Genomic DNA, 17,618 nt, shown 5'->3' with positions numbered 1-17,618 from the left:
AATATAATGCATGTTGTGTAGTTAGGCAACATGTACAGTCGTTTATTTTACAAGTCACCGTGACTTGACAAATTCCTGGTTTACTACGGGCATGGGATTGGTTGAGAGACCCGGTGATTCAGAAGCGTCCAATAGCGTGTCCAATAGCGTTGGAGCTGGGAAAGTGCATGCGCAGACTCTGGATTTATGCAGCGTTCATGTACTAATCGGAAGCAGAAACTCGGAAATGTCCGACTTTTCTAACTGGTAGTTACACACGTGCCGCATTGAACCAGTTAGCATGTCAGACATTTCCGAGTTTCCTACCTCAGACTAGTATGTGAACGCAGCATTAGGATTTGCTTGTCAAGTGTGAAAGTAAAAAGAGAGGAAGAGGCGAGAAGTGTGCAGGAGGGCATGAGACGAAGGAACGTGAAGTATCGGTGGAGAAAGTTGTGTGTGTGTGTGTAAATTGTGTCTGGAGATCGGAGGTGTCAGGTGAGAGAAAGGCAGGTTGCCAGGGTAACAGTAGTACAGAAAATGTCGTATGCTTAAGCAGTGAAGAGAGTGGTAGAGGAGGAAGATGGGTACAGGGTGAGGGATCCTGAGAGGATTCCTGTGAGTACGTAGAGACAAATAGAGAGGGATGGGAATAATGTGCTTCAGTAAGGTGTGTTTCTTATTAACTGTACTGCAGAAATGAAATGTAAATCGACACCATTCTGTATACTTCTGGCCCTTCTTTGGACACTGTGTTAACAACCCTCCAGGCGAGCTTCAATGCCATACAACTCTCCTTCCGTGGCCTCCAATTGCTCTTAAATACAAGTAAAACTAAATGCATGCTCTTCAACCGATCGCTGCCTGCACCTGTCCGCCTGTCCAACATCACTACTCTGGACGGCTCTGACTTAGAATATGTGGACAACTACAAATACCTAGGTGTCTGGTTAGACTGTAAACTCTCCTTCCAGACTCACATCAAACATCTCCAATCCAAAGTTAAATCTAGAATTGGCTTCCTATTCCGCAACAAAGCATCCTTCACTCATGCTGCCAAACATACCCTTGTAAAACTGACCATCCTACCAATCCTCAACTTCGGTGATGTCATTTACAAAATAGCCTCCAATACCCTACTCAATAAATTGGATGCAGTCTATCACAGTGCCATCCGTTTTGTCACCAAAGCCCCATATACTACCCACCACTGCGACCTGTACGCTCTCGTTGGCTGGCCCTCGCTTCATACTRGTCGCCAAACCCACTGGCTCCAGGTCAGCTACAAGACCCTGCTAGGTAAAGTCCCCCCTTATCTCAGCTCGCTGGTGACCATAGCAGCACCCACCTGTAGCACGCGCTCCAGCAGGTATATCTCTCTGGTCACCCCCAAAACCAATTCTTCCTTTGGCCGCCTCTCCTTCCAGTTCTCTGCTGCCAATGACTGGAACGAACTACAAAAATCTCTGAAACTGGAAACACTTATCTCCCTCACTAGCTTTAAGCACCAGCTGTCAGAGCAGCTCACAGATTACTGCACCTGTACATAGCCCATCTATAATATGGCCCAAACAACTACCTCTTTCCATTTACATTTACATTTAAGTCATTTAGCAGACGCTCTTTCCCTACTGTATTTATTTATTTATTTATTTATTTTGCTCCTTTGCACCCCATTATTTCTATCTCTACTTTGCACATTCTTCCACTGCAAATCTACCATTCCAGTGTTTTACTTGCTATATTGTATTTACTTCGCCACCATGGCCTTTTTTTTGCCTTCACCTCCCTTATCTCACCTCACTTGCTCACATTGTATATAGACTTATTTTTCTACTGTATTATTGACTGTATGTTTGTTTTACTCCATGTGTAACTCTGTGTTGTTGTATGTGTCGAACTGCTTTGCTTTAGCTTGGTCAGGTCGCAATTGTAAATGAGAACTTGTTCTCAACTTGCCTACCTGGTTAAATAAAGGTGAAATATTTTTTTTTTTTAAATAACAATCCCAGAAAATAGGTTGTGGTGGCTGCTGCAGAGAAGTGCTTGGGATTGACAGGTTTTACTGCAGAAGATTTCCAGGGGGTGTTGTGTGGTAGTGTTCTGTCCTCCCAGAAGAGGAGTAGGATTAGATAGGGTTAAATAGTGGAATGGGGTGGTGTTTGTTTTTTGTTGTTGTGAGGGATAATTGTTGGCAGCAGGGTAATTTAAATTTTTCACAATTTTGTATTACCGGAAGTTAATGTAGGTGGGCCGTGACACTCAAGTACAGTAGTAGAAGAAGAGGCAAAGCGAGACGTTTTAGGAGTCGACTCGACTCCGGAAACCTGCTGAAATGGTTGCAAATACACAACCTTGTCCTATTAGTAGTTGATGGGCAGAAGCCGAAAATAGTGGTTGATCTATCCCTGTCGAGGGAGGAGGAGCAGATTTCTTTTGTATTTGACAGTAAAACATTCTTATGATGACAAAAATTTGTTGAAACCTACAATTCTAGCACATTTTCTCATAAAAAGTATATTTAAACACTTTCTTCTCAGGCAAATTTGCCGAAATGTTAAACTTGGAACCAATCAGAACTCCCGTACATACCCCTCGTGATGTATGCAGCCAATGGCCAGCTTATATCTACAACGTAAATGCAGCCTCTATTGAAAACGCGAGCTACTGTCTGATGAAGATGAACATATAGCTAGCTAGCTCCCAAAGACTGAAATAAGATTAACAGGTGTCACGACTTGGACTCAAATTTGATGACTTGAGACTCGATTTGATAGAAAATAAAAATGACCTGAACTCAACTTTTTTTTTTTGTACCAATGAATTGATAAATTGCCAAATACATCTTGTAATTAAATGTCTGCATAGGTTACAGGTCATGGTTTTTAGGCTATTGATATGCATTATTACTTTGACTTTGACTTTCTTCGAACTGAAGGCCATTAGGCCAATATTAGGATATTCCTAGATGTGAAATATCTTCACGCCCAGAAGAGCCTCCACGCTTCCTTCATGACATTCAAGTTTGAATGAGGGAAAAAAATGATTACAGGGGCAGTTTGGAAAAACTAATCCCTTCCGAATCATCCACTGGAAAAACTGACATACTGGAGTAGTAATTACAGCACATAACCGACGTTAGTAATACTATAGTAATACTAGTCCTGTGCAAATAGGGTTTAGGACAACAACAAATCAAAATGTGTACTGTACGACAGAGTGATAGTCCGTTTGTCACTGTATTAGACTAAGCAGAGTTGATTTGATGATGTTGAAATGTTGAAGTTGAAATGGTGCTGGGATAGTGGAGGCAGCTCCTGTTTCCTTTGCAACTTGCGGTAACTCTGTCGTTAAGTGGTCCGAAACATTAACTTGCTTGACCATGCTGTAGGTCATGTCTCTTACTGTACATGCAATATGCTTTCTGGACTTCACTGTACAGAGGTTGCTATCTGGCTTTGTGATAAAACAAAGGTGTGGTTGAATTTATTCTTGTAACGTAATCGGGAAGCAATTACAGGGAGTGAATTTAATAAATAAATGAAACATGGAACAAAACAAGAAACATGAGTAGCGTAAAGACATGAGACACAGGAACAGAAACAGAGTCAGTAATGCCTGAAGAAAGAACCAAGGGGAGTGACAGATGTAGGGGAGGTAATCATGAAGGAATTGTCCGTAGAGCTCCGAGACTGGATTGTGTCAAGGCACAGATCTGGGGAAGGGTACCAAAAAATGTCTGCAGCATTGAAGGTCCCCAAGAACACAATGGCCTCCATCATTATTAAATGGAATAAGTTTGGAACCACCAAGACTCTTCCTAAAGCTGGTCGTCCGGCCAACTGAGCAATCGGGGGAGAAGGGCCTTGGTCAGGGAGGTGACCAAGAACCCGCATGGTCACTCTGACAGAGTTCCTCTGTGGAGATGGGAGAACCTTCTAGAAAGACAACAATCTCTGCAGCACTCCACCTATCCGGCCTTTATGGTAGAATGACCAGACGGAAGACACTTCTCAGTAAAAGGCACATGAGGGCCCGCATGAAGTTTGCCAAAAGGCACCTAAAGGACTCTCAGACCATGAGAAACATGATTATCTGGTCTGATGAAACCAAGATTTTGAACCTTTTGGCCTGAATGCCAAGCGTCACCTCTGGAGGAAACCTGGCACCATCCCTACTGTGAAGCATGGTGGTGGCAGCATCATGCTCTGGGGATGTTTTTCCGTGGCAGGGACTGGGAGACTAGTCAGGATCAAGGGAAAGATAAACGGAGCAAAGTACAGCGAGATCCTTGATGAAAACCTGCTCCAGGGCGCGCCGGACCTCAGACTGGGACGAAGGTTAACCTTCCAACAGGACAACGACCCTAAGCACTTCTAAAACTCAGGATTGGCTTTGGGACAAGTTTCTGAATGTCCTTGAGTGGCCCTACCAGAGCCCGGACTTGAACCCGATCGAACATCTCTGGAGAGAACTGAAAATAGCTGTGCAACGACGCTCCCCAACTTGACAGAGCTTGAGAGGATCTGTAGAGAACAATGGGAGAAACTCCCAAAATAAAAGTGTGCCAAACCTGTAGCGTCATACCCAAGAAGACTTGAGACTGTAATCGCTGCCAAAGGTGCTTCAACAAAGTACTGAGTAAAGGGTCTGAACACTTACATAACTGTGATATCATTTTATTTTTTATACATTTGCAAAAAAAATCAAAAACTGTGTTTTTGTCATTATGGGGTATTGTGTGTAGATTAATAAAAAATATAATACATTTTAGAGTAAGGCTGTAACAAAATGTGGAAAATTCAAGGGGTCTGAATACTTTCCTAATGTACTGTATGTCTAAAGACAGCTGTAACATCGCACTACCTTCAATACATATGGGGTGAAGATATATTCTGCCGAATTAATTACAATATTTGTGAGGAAGAAAAAGCCTACAGATAGATCATGCTTTCCATCCAATCCTGCAACCTCTGCAGCATACAGGTAGGCCATATGATCCTGCTTGCTCTTGACTCCAGAGAAGTAACGATGTGACGTGATATCCCTAGTTTTTAATTACTGCTAACATGAATGACTGACTTTAAAATGCATGTGTAAAAAGCGGTTTATTTCTGTATCTTATGTTTTGAAAATGCATCACCGTTTATGGCTGTAATGACAGGCTACATTTGTGAGGGGATTGTGCATGCGTGTTCGCCCGGTGTGCATGTGTATGCTGCAGGGGTCGCAAGCTTTGAACCACTCCTTGATGGGGGTCAAGGGTCAAAAAGTTTGAAAACCGGCGCAATGTGCGACTGACATGTTTTCCATTTGCTCCCGCATTATTCTTAAAGTTTATGTGAATTTTACAGCAAAACCATATTTATTTTCAAATATTACTTTGGTGATCCCTTTCTGTAATACCCAAGACTACTGTGCTTTCAACTGTCTGCATGTCGACGAAACATAAGGCCAAAAACACGACTTTGAGAAAACCCGGCCTACAAGACACATTTTTATAACCTCCTGAGTCTGAGGGCCTAGAGACTCGCACTTTAACCAGGGGTGCGGCTTTGCCTGGTGGCGCTGAAATGAAAATTCTCGAGGCCATCAAGCTACCACGCTCTGAGATAGTTGAAAGGAAAACGTAGATAGTTGCTACGATTGAGGTCCGAATACAAGAGGTTTCTGATACTTTAAAAGCAATTTTAACTATCCTGCGAAATGAGACGGTGCCAGCTGTCACTCAAAACAACAGAGTTGCACACCATGATGATTGCAGCACTGGAGACCTCTGCTACCAGTGTCTCCAACCTGACTACCTCCCTGGAGGCTGACGTGAAACGCCTGGCTGCAGATCTGAAAAAGGTACAGGAGAGCTGTGTGAACTTTGAAGAATTTTGAAGAACATGAGACTGGTATCGGTCCCAGAGTCAGCGGAAATGCCTCGCACCACAGATTTCATCTCCAGGCTGCTGAAGGATGTTCTCGCCATGGATGAGAAACCCCTGATTGATCGTGCCCACCGGTCACTGCGCCCAAAGCTCCGGGACGGTGAGAGGCCTTGTGACATCATTTTTCGAGTGCACTTTTTCCATGAGAAGATGGAGATTCTCAGACGAGCCTGCAATACCACTCTGAGCTATCAAATCAAACTATTTGTCACATGCGCCGAATATAACAAGTGTAGACCTTACCGTGAAATGCTTACTTACAAGCCCTTAACCAACAGTGCAGTTCAAGAAGAGTTAAGAAAATATTTACCAAATAAACTAAAGTTAAAAATAATAAAAAGCAACACAATAACATAACAAAAACAAGGTTATATACAGGGGGTACCGGTACCAAGTCAGTGTGCGAGGGTACAGGTTAGTTGAGGTCATTTGTACATGTAGGTAGGGGTGAAGTGACTATGCATAGTTAATAATCAGCGAGTTGCAGCAGTGTACAAAACAAATGGGGGGAGGGGTCAATGTAAATATTAAATAGTCCGGTGGCCATTTGATTAATTGTTCAGCAGTCTTGTGGCTTGGGAGTAGAAGCTGTTAAGGAGCCTTTTGGTCCTAGACTTGGCGCTCCGGTACCGCTTGCCGTGCAGTAGCAGAGAAAACAGTCTATTACTTGGATGACTGGAGTCTCTGACAATTTTTTGGGCTTTCCTCTAACACCGCCTATTATATATGTCCTGGATGGCAGGAAGCTTGGCCCCAGTGATGTACTGGGCCATACGCACTACTTTCTGTAGCGCCTTACGGTCAGATGCCGAGCAGTTGCCATACCAGGCGGTGATGCAACCGGTCAGGATGCTCTCGATGGTGCAGCTGTAGAACTTTTTGAGGATCTGGGCATCCATGCCAAATCTCTTCAGCCTCCTGAGGGGGGAAAGGTTTTGTCGTGCCCTCTTCACAACTGTCTTGGTGTGTTTGGAACATGATAGTTCATTGGTGATGTGGACACCAAGGAACTTGAAACTCTCGACCTGCTCCACTACAGCCCCGTTGATGTTAATGACGGCCTGTTCAGCCCGCCTTTTTCTGTAGTCCACGATCAGCTCCTTTGTCTTGCTCACATTGAGGGAGAGGTTGTCCTGGCACCACACTGCCAGTTCTCTGACCTCCTCCCTATAGGCTGTCTCATCGTTGTCGGTGATCAGTACACGTCCTGGTAATCCATCTGGCCCCGCGGCTTTGTGAATGTTGACCTGTTTAAAGGTTTTGCTCACATCGGATAGCGTTATCACACAGTCATCCAGAACAGCTGGTGCTATCGTGCATGATTCAGTTTTACTTGCCTCGAAGCGAGCATAAAAGGCATTTAGCTCGTCTGGTAGGTTCACGTCACTGGGCAGCTCGCGTCTGGGTTTCCCTTTGTAGTCCGTAATAGTTTAAGCCCTACCACATCCGACGAGCGTCAGAGCCGGTGTAGTAGGATTCAATCTTAATTCTGTATTGACACTTTGCTTGTTTGATGGTTCGTCTGAGGGCATAGCGGGATTTCTTATAAGTGTCCAGATTAGTGTCCCGCTCCTTGAAAGCGGCAGCTCTAGCCTTTAGCTCGATGCGGATATTGCCTGTAATCCATGGCTTCTGGTTGGGATATGTACGTACGGTCACTGTGGGGACGACGTTGTCGAGGCACTTATTGATGAAGCCGATGACTGAGGTGGTATACTCCTCAGTGCCATTGGATGAATCCCGGAACATATTCCAGTCTGTGCTTGCAAAACAGTCCTGTAGCGTAGCATCTGCGTCGTCTGACCACTTCCGTATTGAGCGAGTCACAGGTACTTCCTGCTTTAGTTTTTGCTTGTAAGCAGGAATCAGGAGGATAGAATTATGGTCAGATTTGCCAAATGGAGGGCGGGGGAGAGCTTTGTATGCATCTCTGTGTGTAGAGTAAAGGTGGTCTAGAGTTTTTTTTCTTCTGGTTGCACATGTGACATGCTGGTAAAAATTTGGTAAAACGGATTTAAGTTTGCCTGCATTAAAGTCGCCGGCCACTAGGAGCGCCGCTTCTGGGTGAGCATTTTCTTGTTTGCTTATGGCCTTATAGATTTGATTGAGTGCGGTCTTAGTGCCAGTGGTGGTAAATAGACGGCTACGAATAATATAGTTGAGAACTCTCTTGGTAAATTGTGTGGTTTACCGCTTATCATAAGGTACTCTACCTCAAGCAAGCAATACCTTGAGACTTCTTTAATATTAGACATCACGCACCAGCTGTTATTGACACAAAGACACACACCCCCACCCCTCGTCTTACCAGACGTAGCATCTCTGTTCTGCCGGTGCATGGAAAATCCCACCAGCTCTATATTATCCGTGTCGTCGTTCAGCCACGACTCAGTGAAACATAAGATATTACAGTTCTTAATGCCCCGTTGGTAGGATAATCGTAATCGTAGGTCATAAATTAGATTTTCCAATGACAGCATGTTAGCAAGTAGAACGGATGGCAGTGGGAGTTTACTCGCTAGCCTACGGATTCTCAGAAGGCAGCTCGATCTCCGTCCTCTTTTCCTTTGTCTTTTCTTCATGTGAATGACGGGGATTTGGGCCTGTTTCCGGGAGAGCAGTATATCCTTCTCGTTGGACTCGTTAAAGGAAAAAGCTTATTCCAGTTCGTGGTGAGTAATCAGTGTTCTGATGTCCAGAAGTTCTTTTTGGTCATAAGAGACAGCAACATTATCTTACCTCATTTGCACACACTGTAAATATACTTTTTCTACTGTATTATTGACTGTATGTTTGTTTATTCCATGTGTAACTCTGTGTTGTTGTATGTGTCGAACTGCTTTGCTTTATCTTGGCCAGGTCGCAGTTGTAACTGAGAACCTGTTCTCAATAAATAAAGGTGAAATAAATAAATACAAATAAAAACATTAGATGCAAAATAAGTTAAAAAATAAGTTACAAACAATGCAAAATAACTAACAAAATATCACAATTGGTCAGGAGCATGTAAAACGTCAGCCATCCTCTTCGGCGCCATCTTAATATGCCAAGGACAGAGTTTCTCTATTTACCAGGACTACTCCCCCACTGTGTCGAGGAAGCGCGCAGCTTTCGGGCAGACCAAACTACTACCACGGGACCATCCAGCTGTGAAGTACAGAATGCGATTCTCGGCCCATCTATGGCTTTCTCATGATGGAAAAGACTACACCTTTGATTCTCCGGAGGAGACTATTCAACTCCACATCAAGAAGTCTTGAACTTGCTCATAGATCAGCAACTGTTGCTTGCTAACTGTGGATAGTACGTAAGTAGTATCCCACCTGTGGTATAACTATGTTTAGTTATAACTGTACTATTTCTGTAAAGTTCGGGAGTTGGCGAACCCAGGTGAGCTACTATTCACGCTTATTTGATGTGATCGAATGTTTTGATCATCTAGTGTGCTTGCCTTAAAAGCATTCAGTCATTTTTATTTTTCAGTTTTACGTAATTCCTTTGTTTCTATGCTGTCTCAATGACCTATTCAGTATGTTTACATATTGTCTCATTGACTTTTGGTTATTTGTTTACCACATCCGTTTGTCTCGACCCAGTAAACAGTAAATGTTCTGAGGCTACATGTTTTTGGGGGTCTTTATTTCAATGTTGAATGCTTTGAACATAATTTATACCCATCAAACGTTCAATGTTGCACAGACGTAGTTTTGTGGTCTTGGCTGTACATTGTCACATCGTCCAACTATATATTTTTTTTCTGGGGTTGTTTCACCAAGATTTGCTTACTTCAAATGAGAGGTTTTTGGCTGAGAGCCTTAGTACATTTTATTTATTTTCTCTCTCAATACCTGTTATAAGACTGGGAATATAATTTTATACATCTGGTGCTTTTCAAATTTGGTTTGCACATGGGATTCACTTTTACATTTTTTTCTGTTTTTTTGCTTGATTCACTAACGCAGAACGCTACTTTAAATGGCGGGACTGTGGGTTTGGGTTTAACACCGCACTCTCACACACATACTGTGTGAAGAAAACATGTTTGTACCTCGTTTGGGGAGGTTTTGTCTGGGGTGGGGGGAGGAAGGAGTTCGAATTGTTCAGTTCTAATGTTGTCATTCTGTCTTTTTAGTTTTTTTCCTGTACATTTCCCAAGTATCTTACACCGTACATTATTACTCTGAGGCATGTTATCCTGGGGTTTTTGGCTATTCATTGCTTTTCCACTCTATGCTCTAATGACAGGGTTGTATAACGGGAGTGCTCAGGGTGGCCGAAATAATACCATCAAGTACATTTCATGGAACATCAAATGGACTAACAAGAGGCTGCTGACATATTTTAAAGGGTTTGAATGCAAATTTAGCAAGAGGCTTTCTTGAGGACTGGTGTGCACTTTAAGATTCGCAGGGACTGGGTTGGTCAACTGTGTCACTCAGACTTTCATAGTAAATCAAAAGGTGCTGCCATTTTGGTTGATAAATCCTCTCCCTTTGTAGCTTCTGAGGCTATTGCTGATCCTAAGGGACAGTACGTCATAGTAACTGTTAAACTTTTCTACCCCTCTTGTTTTGGCTAGTGTTTATGCCCCCAATTGGGATAACACATGTTTCACTTCTACCTTTTTATCTGCTATACCCAATGTAGATTCCCATTCGTTGATTTTGGGGGGGGGGTTTCAACGGTACAATATCCCCAGTTCTTGACAAGTCCTCACAAAGAACTACAGGCCCATCTAAATGTGCCCTACTTATTCAATCTTTTCTTCAGAAATATGCTATGTGTGAGGCCTGCCGTTCCCTAGACAGTATTCCTTTCTTTTCTCATGTTCATCAAACATACTCCCGCATTGATTACTTTTTTTGGGACAAAAAAAACGTCTGCCTGTACTTTTGAGAGTATTGTTATTTCTGACCATTCACCATTAGTGCTTGAACTAGAGTTTCCCCAGAAACCTCCTCTGTGTTATCAATGGCGTCTTAACTCCATTTTACTCTCAGATAAGGAGTTTGTCAATTTCATTTCTTCTGAAATCACCTTATTCCTAGAAATAAATTCAACTGCAGGTATGTCCTGCTCTTCCATATTGGAGTCCTTCAAAGCATACCTACGTTGCCAAATTATTTCTTATACAACCAATAAAAACAAAGCTCGCTCTCAGCGGCTTCGAGACCTGAGCGAAGCCATAGCTACATTGGATGAGAAGTATGCCACAAATCCTTCCTCTGATCTATATAAAGAATGCCAGCTACTCCGATCTGAATTTGACGAGCACTCTACCAGACAAGCTGAACAATTACTCTTATGAGGTCGATACAGAGTGTATGAGCAAGGCGACAATGCCAGTAAACTACTTGCACATCAGATCTGTAAATCTGAGGCCTCACGTTTAATCCCACAAATAAGGACCCTGTCTGGTGCTACCACAGTTATACATACAGAGATCAATGATCAATTCAAACAATTTTACTCTGCGCTATACACCTCTGAATCTCCTCAAGACCCTTTGTTGATTGATTCGTCTGAATATGCCTTCAATTGATACAGACTCCCATGACGGTTTAGAAGAAGAATTTACACATGGAGATTGCAACTGCAGTATCTGCAATGAAAACGTTTTCCGGTCTGCTTTGCCCATTCCTGTCTTGATTATTTGCAGAGTACCTTAATACCTCAAAGCTACTGCCTAGTCTTTATCAGGCTTCAATTTCATTACTATTAAAGAAAAACAAAGACCCCCTGGAATGTGGATCTTATCACCCAATCTCACTTTTAAACTGCGACTACAAAATCCTAGCCAAGCTTTTAGCCATCCGTATGGAAGGCTCGCTGCACCAAGTAATACACTCTGACCAGACTGGCTTTGTGAGAAATAGGCATTTGTTTTTCAATATTAGACGCCTTATGAATATACTGTACTCCCCAGCGTCGGGGGACCCAGATGTGGTGGTCGCGCTCGATGCGGAAAATGCTTTTGACCGCATTGAGTGGGACTACCTAACAGCTGCCCTTTATAGATTTGGCTTTGGTCCCAAATTCATTGCTTGGATAAAGAGGATTTATTTCTCTCCCATAGCTTCAGTACGGACTAATAACTTGTCCTCTGACTATGTTCCCTTGCACTGTGGATCCAGACAGGGTTGTTTTTTTTGGTAATCGAGCCCCTCGCCGTCGCACTGCGCACTAATGATGCTAATGATGCTTAGATCAGAAAGTCTCGCTATATGCTGACGACCTCCTTTTGTTTATCTCCAACCCTGATACCTCATTACCACATGCCTTATCTATTCTTAAACAGTTGATTTGCTGTACAGCTTTTGGATCGGGTTCAGCGCAAACTGAAAATGAGGATTGCCATAAATGAATATGCAGCTCCCAAATTTTTTTGAAATGTTGATCAAGAATATGAACATTTTACTTTGCAAACTCACCAGCAATGGGGCATAAAGCAACAATACTAGCATAGGACTGCTAGTCTTTTGGTAAGTCAAAATTGCTTGAAATGTATCATTTAGGCCGACTTATGAAACTTGCATTTGGAATTTGTTAAAATTTATTACATAACCAAAATGTGTTGTAGACAAAATAATGAAAAGGTATATCTGGTAGCCTCAATAAATAGACAAAGATTTGTAGTTTAACAAGTCATTGCCTGTATCGATTTTTTATACTTGACTTAACTTGTGGCCTGACTTAACTTGCTCTTAGAATGCAAGACTTGGACGTGACTGGAGACTCGACCCTTTCTACTGGAGACTCGACCCATTCTACTGGAGACTCGACCCATTCTACTGGAGACTCGACCCATTCTACTGGAGACTCGACCCATTCTACTTGGGACTCGACTTGAGACTTAGAACTTGCTTGTGACTCAAATAATAGTGACTCGAAAACCGATATGGGACCGAGTGCACTTAAAATATGCAGCATGCAATACGAATTGCCTTGATCGTACGAAGAGGGACTCCGTTAGCCATTTAGCCAATTTATTGAAAGTGAGGCCAATGTTAGTTTGACTAGCCTAGCCAGCTACTGTTTCAATGTCAAGTTGTGTTTTATTAGCTAGCTATCTCTGTCAGAGAATTAAAAAAATGTAATCATGTTTTGGCATGATTGTCTAATTTCAAGTAACTAGCTGCAGGCTTAAAGAAACATTCAATTATATACTTTGCATAGAACCCAAATAAAAGCATGTTGATAACTGTGTCGTATGCTAAAATGGAGGTTTAAAAACGAAAGCTGCATATGCATATTAGCCAATACATATGGCATAGCCTACACATATAGGATACCTTGCAATACGATCTTAACAGTTGTACAATGTACTCTGCAATATGAACCAGAGTTAGTTATTAGTTTTCAAATACCATCTACCAAATACCATGGTGGGCGTGCATAGGAATATAAGGTATGGAGAATGATAAAGACCCTGTAGGATTCTAGAAAAAGCAGTTGGGAAATGAATGTTTGAGTTTCAAATACTAAATGTTCAGTGAATGTGAGTGTTGGAGTCAATTTGGGTTTATCTTATATTATGGTAATATTTGGCCAATTACACTCCAGACCACTAGGTGCAGATAAATGGTGGCGGTAAACACACATCAGGGGATCTATAAACACCAGTGGAGGCTGCTGAGGGGAGAACAGCTCATAATACTGGCCGGAACAGAGCAAATGGAATGGCAAACACCTGGAAACCATGTGTTTGATGTATTTGATACCATTCCACTGACTCCGCTCCAGTCATTACCACAAGCCCGTTCTCCCCAATTAAGGTGCCACCAACCAACTGTGATAAACACAGGTGTTTGAACATATGGTGTGTGCGTGGATGGTGGGAGAGCTCATGGTTCTTACCACAATCAAACAAAGGTAAGAAAACACAAGGAACTCCAAACAAGATACAAAGGATTGCTACAGTCAACTCTACAGATCAAGATTCATTCATTCAAGGTAACCCCTATTGCTAGTTTGAAGTCTACCATCCACTCACCTGACTGAGTATATTTAGGTGGTTTACATGATTAACTTTCCTACTAACCTTCTAAAAGTTGACAGTGCCAAAATCTTATCGATCCATTCATTATTCTACTAAATATGACTTAAGTGTGAGACATGTTTTCAATAATGTACATTTCATGCATATACAGTACATTCGAACAAAGAACACCATCTAATAGTGTTTCAGCATTTGAGTGCAGAGACAAGTGTCAAAAGGTGTCTCAGGCAGTGTTTGAAGTATCTAAATATAGTGTAACCTACCAACCAAGTGCCATGGAGGGCACAATCTTACAATGCTGTAGTCCAGAAATTAGAGCTTTTCCAGCTATTCCAAAAGCCTGGGCTTCTGATGGAGAATGTAGAACTGCTGTGGGCATGCATTCATGGATGCCAAGGGAAGCCAGGCTTCCCCAAAGAAATTGAACAAGGATTTTTTTTTTACATTTTGTCTTTCGTCTCTGTGTTCCATCATTTTCCTTCAATTCGCAAGGCTGAATGTATCTCATCGGAAAAAGAATCAGAGTTAGTGAAACGGCGCGTCTGTATGTGTAGCCCATCTGACGCTGTCTGGTCAAAAAGTTTAATTTCAGTTGAATTGTTGAAGATGATGGGATGGTTAACTAAGAAACAAAAGCATACATGGTCGTGATTTTCTACAAACCAAATACAGATGAAATGCTCATGAATCTCAATAACATTAAAGTTGGTGAACAAACACAGGCGAACATGAGTAAAGGAAATGATTGATCAAACAATACAGTGAATGTTCTCAAATTATAGTATAAACTTAAGAAATAAGAACAAACTTTGTCATAAATGCATCCAAAATACACGAAGGTGTCTTGTGTCACGCCCTGGCCTTAGTATTCTTTGTTTTCTTTATTATTTTAGTTAGGTCAGGGTGTGACATGGGGAATGTTTGTGTTTTGTCTCGTCTTGGGTGGTTATATGGAAAAGGGGGTGTTGGGTTTAGTGTATGGGGTTGTGTATAGTGAATGTGTCTAGGTATGTCTATGGTTGCCTGAGTGGTTCTCAATCAGAGACAGCTGTCTTTCATTTGTCTCTGATTGGGAGCCATATTTAAGGCAGCCATAGGCATTATGTGTTTGTGGGTAATTGTCTATGTAGAACGTTTGTAGCTTTTGTTATTGCACTTACGTTTGTAGCTTCATGGTCGTTTGTTGTTTTGTTTTGTTAATAGTGTTCATTTCGTGTTTCACTCGTCTCAAATAAAATATGTATTTTTCACACGCTGCGCGTTGGTCCACTCATTATCCTCACGACGATCGTGACATCTTGTAACAAAACACAAACTGAAATGGTAAGGTCTGCCACACTGATTATTGACAGGTGTGGGTATTTAAAGGTGGTGAAAGAGCTGGAGTCCAGCCTCTGCTGGAGGGGGTTTTGACAGGGGATGGTGGTTGGTGATAGTCTCAGGTTAGTGGCAATTCGACCGCAGCTGCCCGAAATATGGAAAAATATTTCCCTCTAAGAATAGCCATTTCCATCTTCATCCTTCATGGCTGGTGTAGGAGGAGATGGGAAGAATGTAGGTCCGACATTTTGGGGACATGGGGCTCGGCTTTCCATTCCCTGCACTTGAGGCAGGAATGATGGTGTTTGACGTCCCTTCAGAACCCAGAAATGGTGGCGGATGTTAGCAAACACCGTATCGGCACCAGGATGGAGAAGCTTGTCATCATAGTGATTGATGAGGAGCCAAGCGATTGGGTTATTCGGATCCAGCACTACTGGGTGCACCAAGTCTGGTTTAAGAGTCTCAGCTCTCCGGCGCCTGCCCCCAACTCAAAGGAGACCTGTAGACCTGTCCAATTCAGGAGAGAGGTTTTGGAGGTGGCTTTTCAAGGGGGCCACTTTACTTACTACTTAACAGCGAATGGAGGTCTTCTGGGTGGAAGTTCTCTGGGAGTGCTGGAGAAGCAGGATCTCACATTAAATGGTCAGTAGCTGGAGAACCAGGGTTTTGAGAGTCAGTTTGGTTGATGGACCGGTAAGTGGCTTCAATCAGTTCCTTCCAGGTACGCAAGTGACTTGCATCTGGCAGAGGAAGCACAGCTTCCTGGGGGGCTTGGGTATGTGGTTTCCTCAACTCTGATAGTTTCTCCTGTGGCGCTATGGGGGGGGGGGGGGGGGTAGGTGAAGGGAGGGCCATGATTCCACATGTGAAGAGCAAACAATTTAGCCAGACTCTTTCCTCAGGTGATGTCATCTGCTGTGGTGTTCTGTGTGTCAACATACCTCCAGTCCTGGGTGACGTGTGGTCCAGGATTTCAGTTACAGGGTCGGCAACAACAAAGACTTTGTATCGACTGAATTCTGAGTGCAACCAAGTCAACACTAGTGGAGTCTGACCACAGAACTGTCCTGTCCATAGGTAACGTGATCTCGGTCTGTAACAGCTTGGCCAGCTGGTCACCTGTAAGGGCAGCGCACGGTTCAAGGTGGGGAATGGAGAGAGGATGTTTAGGAGCTACTCTTGAGTGAGCCATGGCAGTAGGAGACATGTACTTGTGCCTGCTGGGTTTCTATCCTGAGAAATGCCACTGACCCATAAGCATGCTCTGAAGAATCATAGAACACATGCAACTCTTTGGAAAGTGACTCTATGGGATATACACTGGGGCTATAGCATCTGGATCTTGAGTCGGGGAAAACACATTCCCACTCAGTCCAGGCCTGATGGATAGTGCTCTCTGTGGGGGATTGGGTCATCCCACTCTTTTATTCATCCACAGTCGCTGTAGCAGGACTTTACCTTGGGCGGTGAAGGTTGATATGAAACGCAGCGGGTCGTACTGACTTTCCAAGACTTTGTACACATTTGTAGCGGTATTGTTAGAGGAGGGTAAAGATTTTAGTTCGTGATAAGACACACCATATAACCACAAGTCACAGCACAGGGGTATCCCAACCAATAATGCCCCATACACTAATAATAAATAGATCAACTCAGAGGCAATTTCATAGAGGCAACAGACAATAACAAACCCAGTTATTAGATTTGCAAATATCTGTATTCCTTACATAGAGTGAAAAGGGAGTTAGGTACATTAATGTGTGAGTGTGTAGTTCAAAACAAAAAAGGACTTTAAAAATGTCCCCAAAGTCTCATTGGCCAATACAAATAAATCAATCCACACAGTTCCAAAAAATATAATAACAAGCAATATACTCAAACCCACACCCCCTTTAACACAAATGTCAAAACCAGTGCATTTACAGATCCCATCTGCACTGAACAGAAAGTCAGCTCCAGTGTAATGCACTAGAGGGCTATGGTGTTTGCTGTGAACTTCCGGCTTGCAGCATATTTACTTCCTCCTACCTGACAGCTGGTGTGCTCTTAAAGTGGCAGCACGGTGAAGGCTCCGTGCAGGATTTCACAACACAATTATCAGGGTAAGGCTCTTGTACTCAACTGGTCAGTGCTTGTAGCCCAATCTATCCGATGGACAGTGCCAACTCAGGCCCAGGGTACCCTGTCTTGGTTTTGTTCGGTCATGACAACCAGAGTTTAGCGCTTTCAGATCGCGCTTCAGGAGGTAGCTGGTCAACTCCAGATGAACGGTTGCTGGCCCACTGCTGTATTTCAGAGCCCCTTGAAGCTAGCAGTTGTCGCATTCTGACCAGTAGTTGTTTGGACTCCTGGATGGTGGGAAGGCTTTGTAGACATATGAG

The 17,618-nt window shown here is 42.9% G+C and overlaps 1 protein-coding gene across 1 annotated transcript in view; it reads left to right on the top strand.

The window, feature by feature from the left end:
* The first annotated feature begins 13,764 nt into the window (after positions 1-13,764).
* Positions 13,765-17,618, top strand: part of haus3 (HAUS augmin-like complex, subunit 3) — a 29,239-nt gene continuing 25,385 nt past the window's right edge. The window contains exon 1 of the mRNA XM_023972200.2: positions 13,765-13,868. The gene's annotated coding sequence lies outside the window, so the exon portion shown is untranslated. The remainder of the gene's footprint in view (positions 13,869-17,618) is intronic.

The sequence above is a fragment of the Salvelinus sp. IW2-2015 genome, linkage group LG3 (genome assembly GCF_002910315.2).
Source record: "Salvelinus sp. IW2-2015 linkage group LG3, ASM291031v2, whole genome shotgun sequence".
NCBI classification, from domain to species: Eukaryota; Metazoa; Chordata; class Actinopteri; order Salmoniformes; family Salmonidae; genus Salvelinus; species Salvelinus sp. IW2-2015.
Note: the sequence above shows the minus strand (reverse complement) of the source record. Positions and strands in the feature narration are given on the sequence as shown.